This window comes from Mesoplodon densirostris, chromosome 5, assembly GCF_025265405.1.
Source record: "Mesoplodon densirostris isolate mMesDen1 chromosome 5, mMesDen1 primary haplotype, whole genome shotgun sequence".
NCBI classification, from domain to species: Eukaryota; Metazoa; Chordata; class Mammalia; order Artiodactyla; family Ziphiidae; genus Mesoplodon; species Mesoplodon densirostris.
In genome coordinates, this window is record NC_082665.1 from 69,334,847 (window position 1) to 69,347,839 (window position 12,993).

Sequence of the window (12,993 nt, forward strand, 5' to 3'; positions counted from 1 at the left end):
ATTCTGGAAAAGTGCTGCTTTCTTTACAAGAGAATAGACTCAGCTGTCTCTAACCCCTTCCTTCCTGCCATGCAGAAAACTGTGATGTCCTGAGCTATAGCAGCCATTTTGATACTATGAGAGACAGACCAGGAGGACAAAAGGCTCTCCTGATGCTGCTGAGTCAGTGAGCAAAGACCAGCAGCTGCTGCCACCTCCAAACCTCTTGTTAAGTGATTAAATAAGTCCTTATGTCTAAAGTTATTTTAAGCAGTGTTTTCTGTTTCTTGCAGCCAAAAACATTCCTAAGTGATACACGCCCTCCTGTAGAACCTCTGCTTTCCAGGGAGATATCAAACCGACCCCTTGTTTAATTAGAGTTGAGTGAAGTCAAGAGCAGACACTGGTGCTCAGAGCATTTGCCAGCCTGAACTGCCCAGGACCTGGGACGAGGGACTGGACAATTGACAGCAGTGTGGGCCATGTCTGCATTAGACTGTGAGCTCTGAGGGGAGCCCTCTCATCACTGCCTCCCCAGAGCCAAGCACAGAGCTTGCCAGGTAGTGGGAGCTCAGCTGACATGTGTTTGTGAATGAATACATAAATGGATGGATGTGCCACTTCCTGGCACAGGTGTCCCAGTGACAACCAGCTGGCAGGAAGGCACTGTCTAGCAGCTAGCTTGAAACTAACTGATTCAAGACCCATCCTTCTCCGAAAGCCAGCCTGGAATCCCTCTCCCCTTCAGAAGCTCCCCCATACCCTGTTCCTACTATGCCCACCTACCGTCTTATTTGGCCATAGATCAAACCTCCCCATTTGTTACATATCTGGCTCCTGATTAGACTGAAAGCCTCTTATGCAGACGCCGCAACCCTTTTAAAGCTCCCACAAAATACCAGTGTCTTGAACACAGAAGATTGTTGATAAATATTTTCATTTGAGGTTGATGCTTTGGAAGGGTGCTAAGACGTTGATGATTTAAAGAGTTGCTCACAAGAGTTCCCCTAAGAGGAATAGTTCCCTGATATCTGTAGTACACCTGAAATTTTACTATTAGAAATGGACTACTTTGACTAGCTAAGTCACCATAAAGTAAAACCCTTAACCACCTTAGCAGCAGTTTGTATAATGGGAATAATAATAACAAAATGGGTTCTTAGTGCCCTCGTGAGAATCCAATTAACATGAAAATTCATTTTAAGAATGCTTATTAAAATAAACATTTAATAGTCAAGGAAGAATTATCCCAGCAATGAATCACTTTTATTAAAATAAATTTATTTATTTATTTATTTTTGGCCGTGTTGGGTCTTCGTTGCTGCACGTGGCTTTTTCTAGTTGCGGCGAGCGGGGGCTACTCTTTGTTGTGGTGTGTGGGCTTCTCATTGCGGTGGCTTCTCTTTGTTACAGAGAACGGGCTCTAGGTACTCGGGCTTCAGTAGTTGTGGCACATGGGCTCAGTAGTTGTGGCGTATGGGCTTTGTTGCTCTGCTGCATGTGGGATCTTCCTGGACCAGGGCTCGAAACCGTATCCCCTGCATTGGCAGGCGGATTCTTAACTGCTGCGCCACCAGGGAAGTCCCTATGAGGAACTTCTTGAGTTTAATTAATGTGATGTTTCATGGAGAGAAAGAGGAGAGGAAAAATGTGGGAGTGGAAGAGCTCTGTAGCAGGTGCTGTTGGTGCCCTGCCAGACCCCCATTTCTGGGCCAGCATACCCATTCCCTATCTCCTAGCAAACTTCTCCAGAGCCCAGCCCTTAGCCTAGGACAGTCTCCTCACGGAGACAAGCCTGGGAGACAAGTGGGCAATCACTGACTGATGTAGGAGTATAAAAGCCCAGCCCCAGGGCTTCCCTGGTGGTGCAGTGGTTGAGAGTCCGCCTGCCGATGCAGGGGACACGGGTTCGTGCTCCGGTCCAGGAAGATCCCACTTGCTGCGGAGCGGCTGGGCCCGTGGACCATGGCCGCTGAGCCTGCGCGTCTGGAGCCTGTGCTCCGCAACGGGAGAGGCCACAACAGTGAGAGGCCCGCGTACCGCAAAAAAAAAAAAAAGGCCGAGCTCATCTCAGTGTAGCAACTTCTGTGGTGCAACTCTCACTTCAGGGCTCCCAGTCGGATCAGGCAGTCTTCCTTGATAGCGCATTTTCCCCTGGCTTTGTCCTCTGCTCTGTACTGCTTCCCTCACGCCCTCTCAGATGCTTCACAAACACACTCCTAGCCAACCACTTACATGAGAATCTCACTCAGGCTCTGCTTCTAGGGAACCTGCCCGAAGACAAGCCCTTAGGAGGCCTTCGCAGAGCAAGGCCGACAAGGAGGTAGGGGAAGAGGTGAACCAGGGTCAGGACCGAACTGCACACTTGTTTGGCCCAGGGCTCTGCCCCTTCACCATGAATGCAAAGCACAGTGTGGGCCGGGCCAGCCCTCAACCGCCCCCCAGGGCTGGAGCCTTGAGCAGAGCTGCCGTCTGCACCTTCATTGCCCCACACTCTCCTGATCTCCAAGGCCCCACGAAGTTTTCCTGGAAAGCTGTAAATCCAAAAATCAACTGGTCTCCACATCACCAGATTATCAGGATGGGTCCCCAGGCACGTTTAGCCGCATAGACCCACACAGGATTAGCACAGAAAGGGCCTTGGGAGACAGTGTAACTCCTCTTCATACTTTAATCTGGATTATACGTCTGCATCCGTGTTCTCCCCTCTCATTATAATTGTGATAATTATGGTCTGCTTTATCCTGCTCTAAACCGTTTACACAGCTGGACAGATTTAGGAATGCACGGATGCTAATCCCCCTCCCTTGGCCCTTTTCTCAGGGCTGATCTCCCCAGAGGCAATGAACCTGAGTTAGAAGGGATGGTGGTCCTGGGGGTGACTTGCAGTACAGTGGGGTGCGGGTTGAAAGGGCCCAGGTGCTCTGCCTCTTAGCTTGGAGCCAGGGAAGGTGGCTGTCTGCATCCCAACCTCCCCTCCAACACAACTGGAAATACCAAGTTTGGTAAGAGAGGGCAGAGGGAAATCAGGTAAATTTGGAGCTTCCTGAGGTTCGTAATGCCTCGTGAAGACCTCTGAGGTCATCCTGTCCATTCCCCCAGGCTCCAGGTAGGACAGCTCCTGCCCACCACGGGGCAGCTGGATTTGGGGATGGGAGGGGTCACTTCACATCAACCATACCTCTTACTGACCGCATCAGTGTCTGGCACTCATCAGTGTCAGGACATTCTTGTGTCTTTTCTGCACCAGGAACCAATGCTTATCAAGGGCCCTATTAAATGCCAAGGGCCTCAAGAATTCGTGGAGGACACTCTCTGTCTCTTTGGGGACAGATAATTCCATGGTCTTCTGCTCACTGGTTAATACTTACATCTGAATCCATTTTCCTCACCAATGACCCGCAACCTGCCAAATCCCAGATATCAGGTCTTCTGGGGATAATACCTGATTTCTGCTCCCTAATAATTATAATTATATCTAAGCTTTATTGTTTTCTTTATTCTATGACAGTGTGCTAATTGTTTTACAAATGTTATCTTATTTGATCCTCACCATATGCCTATAAAATAGGCTTTATTAAATAGACCTTTCTCCAAAGAAGATATACAGATTGCCAACAGACACATGAAAGAATGCTCAACATCATTAATCATTAGAGAAATGCAAATCAAAACTACAGTGAGATATCATCTCACACCGGTCAGAATGGCCATCATCAAAAAATCTACAAACAATAAATGCTGGAGAGGGTGTGGAGAAAAGGGGACCCTCTTGCAGTGTTGGTGGGAATGTAAATTGATACAACCACTATGGAGAATAGTACAGAGGTTCCTTAAAAAACTAAAAATAGAACTACCATACGACCCAGCAATCTCACTACTGGGCATATACCCTGAGAAAACCATAATTCAAAAAGAGTCATGTACCAAAATGTTCATTGCAGCTCTATTTTCAATAGCCAGGAGATGGAAACAACCTAAGTGTCCATCATCGGATGAATGGATAAAGAAGATGTGGCATATACATACAATGGAATGAATATCACTCAGCCATAAAAAGGAACGAAACTGAGTTATTTGTAGTGAGGTGGATGGACCTAGAGTGTGTCATACAGCGTGAAGTAAGTCAGAAGGAGAAAAAGGTCATGAAGAACCTAGGGGCAAGACAGGAATAAAGATACAGACCTACTAGAGAATGGACTTGAGGATACAGGGATGGGGAAGGGTAAGCTGTGACAAAGCGAGAGAGAGGCATGGACATATATACACTACCAAACGTAAAATAGATAGCTAGTGGGAAGCAGCCGCATAGCACAGGGAGATCAGCTCGGTGCTTTGTGACCACCTAGAGGGGTGGGATAGGGAGGGTGGGAGGGAGGGAGACGCAGGAGGGAAGGGATATGGGAACAGATGTATATGTATAACTGATTCACTTTGTTATAAAGCAGAAACTAACACACCACTGTGAAGCAATTATACTCCAGTAAAGATGTAAAAAAAAAAAAAAAAAAAAAAGACTTTATTGTCTCTTGACAAGTGAGAAAGCTGAGAGGTGAGAAAGTTGCTTGCCCAGGGTCACACAGTAAGTGACCCAGCCGGGATCTGGCCTCAGGTCCATTCAAGGCTAAAGCCCATGTGCATAGCCAGCCTGTTTCCCATCTCCTTACAGGGCTACTGGAGAGACAATTCCCCCTGGAAGGAAGGAGGGGGGCTTGGTGCTCTGTCCAGCTGTGGAGGTGCAGAGCTGGGAAGCTTCCCGGGCCTCCTCCTCACCTCTGTCCCCAAGGCTGCACCCCGCTCAGCTTCTCTCCCACTGCCCAGGGCTTCTTCCCTACATCCCATCCCGTGCTGGGTTCTGGATCCATTTTCTTTAGCTCTCCTGGCTGGGAATGCCTGCTGCTGTCAGGGCAATTGATCATTATTTTCTGTTCCAACCTCTGCAGTGAGAGCTCCCAGCTGCACTCCCACCTTGCTCCACCCCCCAGACATCACAGCCCCTGGGTCCTCCCAGCCCTCCCGGAGCCCACCCGTATTTATACTTGTGGGGTAAGCACAGTCCTCCATGGCCTCCTGAGCTGCTTACTGCTGCAGGACCTGATGCCACCGGCCGCTTCTGCTCCTCCACGTAAGCCATCCCTTTCCAGTCCCTGCTCATCAGCCAGGCCAACAGCGGGGGTGGCAGAGAGCAGCGAGGCAGATAATCCAAGGTAGCAGGGAATGTAAAAAATCATCTCTATTTGGCTGTGGAGGGTATTTTTGGACCTACAGTTAAATGTGGGTGTGTGTGATGTGCTGGGAATTCACAACACTTCAAACCAAATCCTGAAGTGAAACCAGCAGGACCTGACTGCTGGTGTTAGGAATTAGAAAATCATCTACCCTGTTCCTATTTCCTGCTGGGCTGGGTAGCTCAGTGTCTCAGCTGACCTTCAGGATCAGCTGAAGCAGAGCCGCTGACTCTCTGGAAGACAGACCCACACCGTCCCCTGACCTGGAGCCACGCCGCAAACTTGGATGCCGATAGGGGCTGGGCAGCCACGTGAGTGAGGCCAGCTGGGGTAACACGGGAGGGCGTGGCCAAGTGAGAACTGGAGCCCCTCAGAAGGGCACGGCCACTCCTCAGGGACCTGCTACTCATCTCCAGCTGATGACAGGAGCCCAACAAAACACATCTGTGAAAGCATTTGGCCCACTGACAACCGGTTTGCAATCTCTAGTCCCATGGTTCTCACACTTTAGCATGCATCAGAATCTCCTGGGGGGCTCGTTAAAGTCGATTGCTGGGCCTTGTCCCCAGTTTCTGATCTGGTAGTTCTGAGGTGGAGCCCAAGAATTTGCATTTCTAACAAGTTCCCAGGTGATGCTGAGTCCAGGACCACACTGTGGGAATAACTGTTCTAGCCTAGTAGTTATACAACAGGGGAATCTTACACTTCCTTACCTTTAATATTTAATATCCCTCCTGTGTGCACTCAACAGGTGACCATGTCCATAAGAAGTTGAAAGTCAGATGTACACTGAGGAAGGATGGGCATATCTTTATGAAATGTCAGCTATACCTCAGAAGCGTTCTTGAACAATATCTTATTTAATCACTGCAGCATTCCTGCAAGGGAAGTGTTACTGCCCCAATTCCCTGCTGAGGATCTAAGGCGTAGAGACATTCATGACTTACCCAAGTCACACAGCTAGTAAGTGACAGTTCCGGGACTAGAATCCACATAAGCCTAACTCCAGTGCCCATGCTTTTGCCAAGCCATCAAACTCCACAGAGAAACAAGTCCCCTCTTCAGAACATGCCTTCTTTCTGGGGGTGGAGCAGAATAGCCTCCTCTTTAGGGGTCCTCTAAGTCTGTCCACTGGGGCAACTCTCACAGGAAGGGCTGGAACAAGAGGCAGAAGACGCTATAGGTATCCTCTGCCTCCTTCTAAAGGGAAGGATCAACCAAGACCTGCTCCTTGGGCACAGCCCAGTGGCTATGATCCCCAGAAGACAGAATGGGCCAACTCTGGGGCAGCAATAGCCCTAGGAATGCCGTGCCTGAGGAAGCCACTCTTCAACAAAGCACCTTAGTCCTTGGCAATACAGCAGAGCAAGATGGGGGAAGTGTCTGGTTAACGTCTGTAAACTCCTAAGGAAAGGAACTTTGTTTTGCTCAGCCTATATCCCTAGCTTCTAACACATCACCTGATGTGTAGTTGACACTGAATTATTTGTTGAATGAGAGAATGACTGAATGGTGGAACAAAGGGTAGGAAATCTTTGCTCTTAGCCAAAGGGACTTTGGATAATGTGCCCACTCATGGCTGAAAGTCTAGACACTCATAAAGCAGCCAGCCTTGAGAAAGAAGATGTGGCAGGTGATAATTCTGCTCCAAGTAATGGACTGGAAATATTTTCCAAATCCAGTGCAGGCTGAGAAGCAAAGACATTAACAGGTCCGCCAAGAGCTGACAAGAATAATGTCATGTTCACCTTTGGATCCCCAGCCCCTATGCGTGTTAAGTGAATGAGTGAGAGTCTCCCATCCTGAATGCCCCAATGGGGAAAGTTCACGCAGTGCTGCAAGAAGGCGGCATGCCTCTGCGGAGGAAGCTTCCCCGAGGCTTTCGGGAAGGCAAATAGGGTGGGGTGAGAAGGGCGTGGACTTGAGTGGCAAGCCCTGGCCCTCCCTGAACTAGTCAACAGTCACCTCCAGCGGGAGCAGTGCCTGGCACTGTGCTCTTAATCACCGGGAGGTTGCCTCCCTTCTCTTTAAAAGAGGGATAATAGGGACTTCCCCGGTGGCGCAGTGGTTAAGAATCCGCCTGCCAATGCAGGGGACACGGGTTCAAGCCCTGGTTCGGGAAGATCCCACATGCCGCGGAGCAACTAAGCCTGTGCGCCACAACTACTGAGACTGTGCTCTAGAGCCCACAAACCACAACTACTGAGCCCACGTGCCACAACTACTGAAGCCTGCGCACCTAGAGCCTCTGATCCGCAACAAGAGAAGCCATCCAGTGAGAAGCCCACGCACCTCAAAGAAGAGTAGCCCCTGCTCACCACAACTAGAGAAAGCCTGCGCACAGCAACGAAGACCCAACGCAGGCAAATAAATAAATAAAGATTTTTTAAAAAGAGGGATAATAATAACAGTGACAACAACAACAATAGCACCAGTAACAACTACTTCATAGACTTGTGGTAAAGATGAAAAGCTTGTTGATTGTATGAATTCATTGAGGGTCAGGCCATGTCTGGGTCACTTCCCAGTCTGCGTAGGTTTGAGAAGAGTCCCTACCCCCTCCAGGCAGAAAGTTCTTCCACTATCTATCTTGCCTTCCTCTTACAGCGACTTCAACCCTTTTACTCCTCTGTCCATGGTGACAGGGGCTGGGATGGCAGTTGGTGGGACCTTTCTACAATGCTGGCTCTCCAGCACTTCCAGAAAACCAGCAGTAACAGCCTGGTTGGAGTCATGCATTAATATTGTGTGTGCGCTGACTTAACGTATGATTTGTGCAAATCAATGCAACTCTAAACTACATGGTAACATATGGGTTCGTTGCCCAGTGTGCAGCATGCCAGCCCTTTTCCATGCCATCCAGCACACGCCTGATCAATCCCCTCATTGTGTGCACACAACTCAGCCTGGGCCAGTCATTCCCAGAACTGGAATCAAAGAAAAGTTGTTCTTGGACTATACACTATTTGGCATGATCTGTGCTATGGTTTGACTTTATTCAGCTCTTCGTTTAATCCACTAGTTCCAAATGATCCCATTGAAGCTCTTGGGCAAAGAGGTCCAGCACTGGGGAGAGAGGAGTCAGTGAGAGTGGTTGGGATGCTGGGTTGGGTGCAGTTGAAATGTCTCAGCAGAAAGGAGAGCGTTAGGGATCACGCATATTCCCTTCCCTTGATGGGCTCTGGCCGGTCTTCACAACAATGACCCCATCAGATCCCCTGTAAATTCTGCAGGCAGGTTGCCATCGCTTCCATTTAACAGATGAGAATTTGGAGGCCCTGAGAGGGGCCACAGATCCAAAGGTTCAGAGTGGGAAGTTGACCCAGATCTGCCCTCCCCACTGCATCCAGCTCCTGGATGCAGCAGCCTTTTCCCCAAGTCAAGCACTGATGGCTCACACTGGCTTCGAGCAACTTGGGGCTCGAGCAACTTGGGGCTGGGAGCCTGAAATTAAGAGAGCCCCTACCGACCGATGACAGGTAATTCAGAGTGTCTAGATACACTGTTTCAGAAATCTGAGAGCTAGAAGGCACTGAATCCCAAGGTCCCCAGAAAAACCACTCTTAATACCCTCTTTGGGGAGTGAGCAGCATTGAGACTAGGGCAGGAACAAGAAGCGAAGGCTACTCACTCCAGTCTGGGTCCCTGGCCTCCCTGACTCCAGCCTGTGTTCAGGTTACATTTTGTCCTTCTCTCCCCTCCCACCCCCGGCTTCCCAGTCAGGGGTGCCAAGCGGGCCTGGGCCTCCAGACCCCTGAGAGAGCCAGCCAACGAGCTTCCAAGTCCAGGGTGCATGAGCTGGTCCAGCTCAGCTTCCGAGATGCAGCCAGCTGAGGACAGGACCCCAAACCTCTGTGCTGCAGGTGTGTCTCCTCCCCTATCCCAAGGTGAGGAGGGCAGAGAAGGCTGGCTATAGAAGGTGCTGGAGTCTGCCCCTTTCTTCTGGTAGAGAGGAAGAATGAAAAGGAGTGGGAGTGGTGGAGGGGGAAGGAGGGAGGGGTGAATAAGGACAGGGACTAGAAGAGAACAAGGAAAACTGAACCGTTCATCTGTTAAGGAGCTTTTTTTCCTTTTGGTTTATGTTATTGTTCTTATTATGGTGTTTGGGCAACAAATGAAACAGTGAAGGGATAAGAGGCTAGAGTCTGTGTTGGAATCGTGTGATGCTGCAGACTTGGTGGGCTGCAGATTCCCAGGGTGGGCAGACAGCTTGGAGTCCCGTGTGGGGATGGAGGCAAGGAGGCAGGGAGTGATCTCAGGATTCCTCAGGTCCCTCTAGGGTGTCCTACTGGTAGCCTGAGAGTTTTCATCACCAGGCTCAGTGTCTGGTGATCTGGGTCCTGCCAGCTCAGATTCCTGAATTTCCAAAACATAGTTGTGTCCCACCTCCTCGGGATCAGGTCAGGGGCTATCTGGGAGACAACTGCCATTCCCCGAGCACACTACATCAGCGCCCAGATCCACCCGGCAGCAAACGCTGGCTGAGGGAAGCCGGGAGAAAGGGCTCGGGCACACCACCTCCCTTCTGTTCGCCACACATGGCTCCTGCTGCAGGCCAGGGAGGGAGAAGGCTCACAGGTGGCTGAGTGATGGGGCGGGGCAGCTGCCACAGAGACCAGGGTCCCACAGCCCCACTGTCCAGCTCCAGCAAGAAGCCTTTCTGGGAACTAGCCCCCCTTTGCCAGCCGAGCCTCATCTCTCCTGCACAGACCCGTGAAAGATGGGTCTGAATAAAGACCAGACGTGAGGCTGCATCCCCACCACTGCCCCAAACACACCCTCAACCTGCAAGTGTGTATGTGCTGACCTGTGCCCATGCACACCCGCTCAGAGGCCTGAGGTTCAGCTTCATTCCCACGCGGCTTCTCCTGCAGGTGCAATAACAGAGCCTCACTGCTGCCTCAGCCCTTGGCACCTACGAAACAGGTGACTGGTCCTTCTAGTTTGGGGGTGTGGGGGGGTAGGGTATGTGCTCGGGGACCTTTTAGGTGGACAGACCGTGGGGTCTGGTGAGGGGCAGAACAGAGCTTTCGCCTTGGGCCAGTGGATGAGAGGAGAGGAGGGGGTTCTTTAAGAGAAGTACAGTGAGCTCTTTCTGACCCAGTATGAAAGCAGCCCTTCTTAGAGACAGAAAGATGGTCAAGCTCTGACAAAGCCCTTCTGGTGCTTAATGAATGTCTCTCTTTAAACCTGGTCGTTGGTGCCAAAACCCCTGAAGCTCCACATTCATGGAGCCCAGTTATAATAAGAATAACAGCTCACAGGCTTACTATTTGCAGGCATTTTTCTATAAGGACTTCACTACTCACCCTACAGGTCTTGCCCCTCCCAAACCCCCATCTCCCTTTCCATAATGGAACTGCCTGGGCATAGACTGGCCATGGTCAGGGCCAGTTGGAGGGGCATCTGAAATGCAGGAATTTGGGGGAGGTGCCTGGAAGTATCCTCTACTCAGGCCCAAGGACAGCAGGGACATAGAAGGGAGCAGGAAGCAATGCCATTTTTCTCCTGGAAGCTTTAGTCAAGTGCCTGCAGGTGTGGTCTGCAGGCAGCTGTGGGGAGCAGAGCACTGGACGGGGAGGGACAGAGAGTGGGCGCTGGGAGGGGGCAGGGGTAGGGGGTGTGGAGGGAGGCACAGCTGAGGCCCTGCCTGCCAGGAAAGCAGCCTCTGCCGGCTGGTGGGGAAGGAAAGTGGTGAATGCTCCCTCGTCCAGCTGCTCCTCTCCTGGCTCAGGCCTCAGCCCGGCAGGGGAAGTGCCGGGAACACTGATGCCTACCCGAAGAGGTGGGGACCAAGGCAAGGACCTGCTGGCCTCCTCCTCCAGGCCACCCTCCCTGCCTTTGTGTGCGCGCTCACACAAAACGCACAGCCCTGCGTTCACATCCCAACCTGGGCACTCCTTAACCTCTCCAGTCAGTTTCCTCATCTGTAAGACCACGCAGGGCAGTGTGAAGATTAAAAAGATAATGTTTGCAAAAGCACACGGCACCGGCTGGCACCTAGAAAGCACTCGATAAATGTCTGCCATTACTTTATCATCATTATTAGTGCTGTGATTATGTGGACCCTCAACACTCCTCACTCCAGGCGCTCACAATAGCCTCCCAAGTACGCTCTCTATCTTTCATCTCTCCTCTCCAATCCATCCCACACAGAGCTGTCAGAACAACAGTCAACAGCGATGATTTGGTCCCATTATTCTGCTGCTAACAAGCCTCCACCAGCTCCCCACTGCCTACATGATCCAAACCAAATGCTCTTTCCATCTGGCACGAACTACCCTTCCTGGCTCCTCTCTGGCCATTTCCTCTCTATCCCCACCTCCTCAGCTCATCCCCAAACTAGCTATCCCTCATGCACCTGCCCACCCCTGTGCCTGTGCTTCTACGATTCCCTCCACACAGAATGCCTTCTCCTCCAATGAAAACCTCCCACCCTTCAAGGCTCACACAAATACACACTCTCCTGCGAAGCCTATCCTGACCCTGGCACAGCTAACCAACGGCTTCCTCTGCTGACAGACCCGGCACATGGTTTATACTACTCTCAGCACTTACCCACCCTGTGTTTGGCTGTGTATGCGAGGGCAGTGCTTCTAAAAGTGTGGTCCCTGGACCAGCTACATCTGCATCCCCTGGAAACTTGTCAGAAATGCAAATTCTCATGCCCCACCCTAGACCTACTGGATTAGAAAGTCTGGGGGGGAGGCCCAGTAACCCAGACTCTGATGAACTCAGTTGGGGAACCATTGGTGTAGGGTACCCATACCCTACAGGTGGTGGCTGGTACACAGAGAGAAGTGATGGGTTAGATCAGATCACCTGTGTAGCTTTGAAAAGATACTGCTGCCTGCAGAGATCCTGATTTAATTGGTCTGTGGTGGGACCTATGTATCCACGGTTTTTGCCTCCCAAACTTTTATAAGTATTTTCAAATATATAAAGCGGTTAAAAGATTGTACAGTGAACACCTGTATACCCACCACCTAGATTCTATCATTAACATTTTGCTGTATTTGCTTTCTCACATATCTATCCATCATCCCTCTACCCATTTTATTTTTTGATACATTTCAAAGTTGGAGACATCATCCACATCATCCAAATACATGTAAGTGATTTAAAAGCCCTCCAGGTGTTTCCACTGTGCAGCCAGGGCTGCTCTGACCTCGGCTGGCAACATCTGCCAGCCTCCTAGCCTCAGCTGCCACTGTGAGATGAAGATGATGATAGGTCATGATGATGCCTGCTCTGCCTTCCCATCGTTCCAAGGATAGAAAGAGATCACACCTGAGAAAGCCCTTTGCAAAGGGCTTTGTAATTAACGGGAAACAACTGCTGACTCCAGGCTGGAAAGAGCTGTCATGGGTTGTCAAATAAAATACAGGATGTCCAGTGAAATTTGAATTGCAGATAAATGACAAAGAACTTTTTTTAGTATAAGTATATCCCAAATATTGCATGAGAGATACTTATGCTAACACATGTTTCATTGCTTACCTGAATTTTAAATTTTACTGGGCATCCTGTATTTTTACTTGCTAAGTCTGGCAACAGGAGCTAAACCCTCTCCTGTGGGGGGCAGTAGGGTTGGGACCCTCCACCCAGAGCAGAGTCAGGTCTAGGCAATGGCACCTACTGGTCTGCCCAGTCAGCCTCTCTGGGCCTTGGAGCATGTGACTGCAGAGCCAGGGCTGGTGGGCAGGGCCAGGCAGGGGTCTGCTCTAAGCTGTCATCTGCCCACATGTGACTGTGGTAGCCAGAGCCTTGCGTACAGCAAACCAGT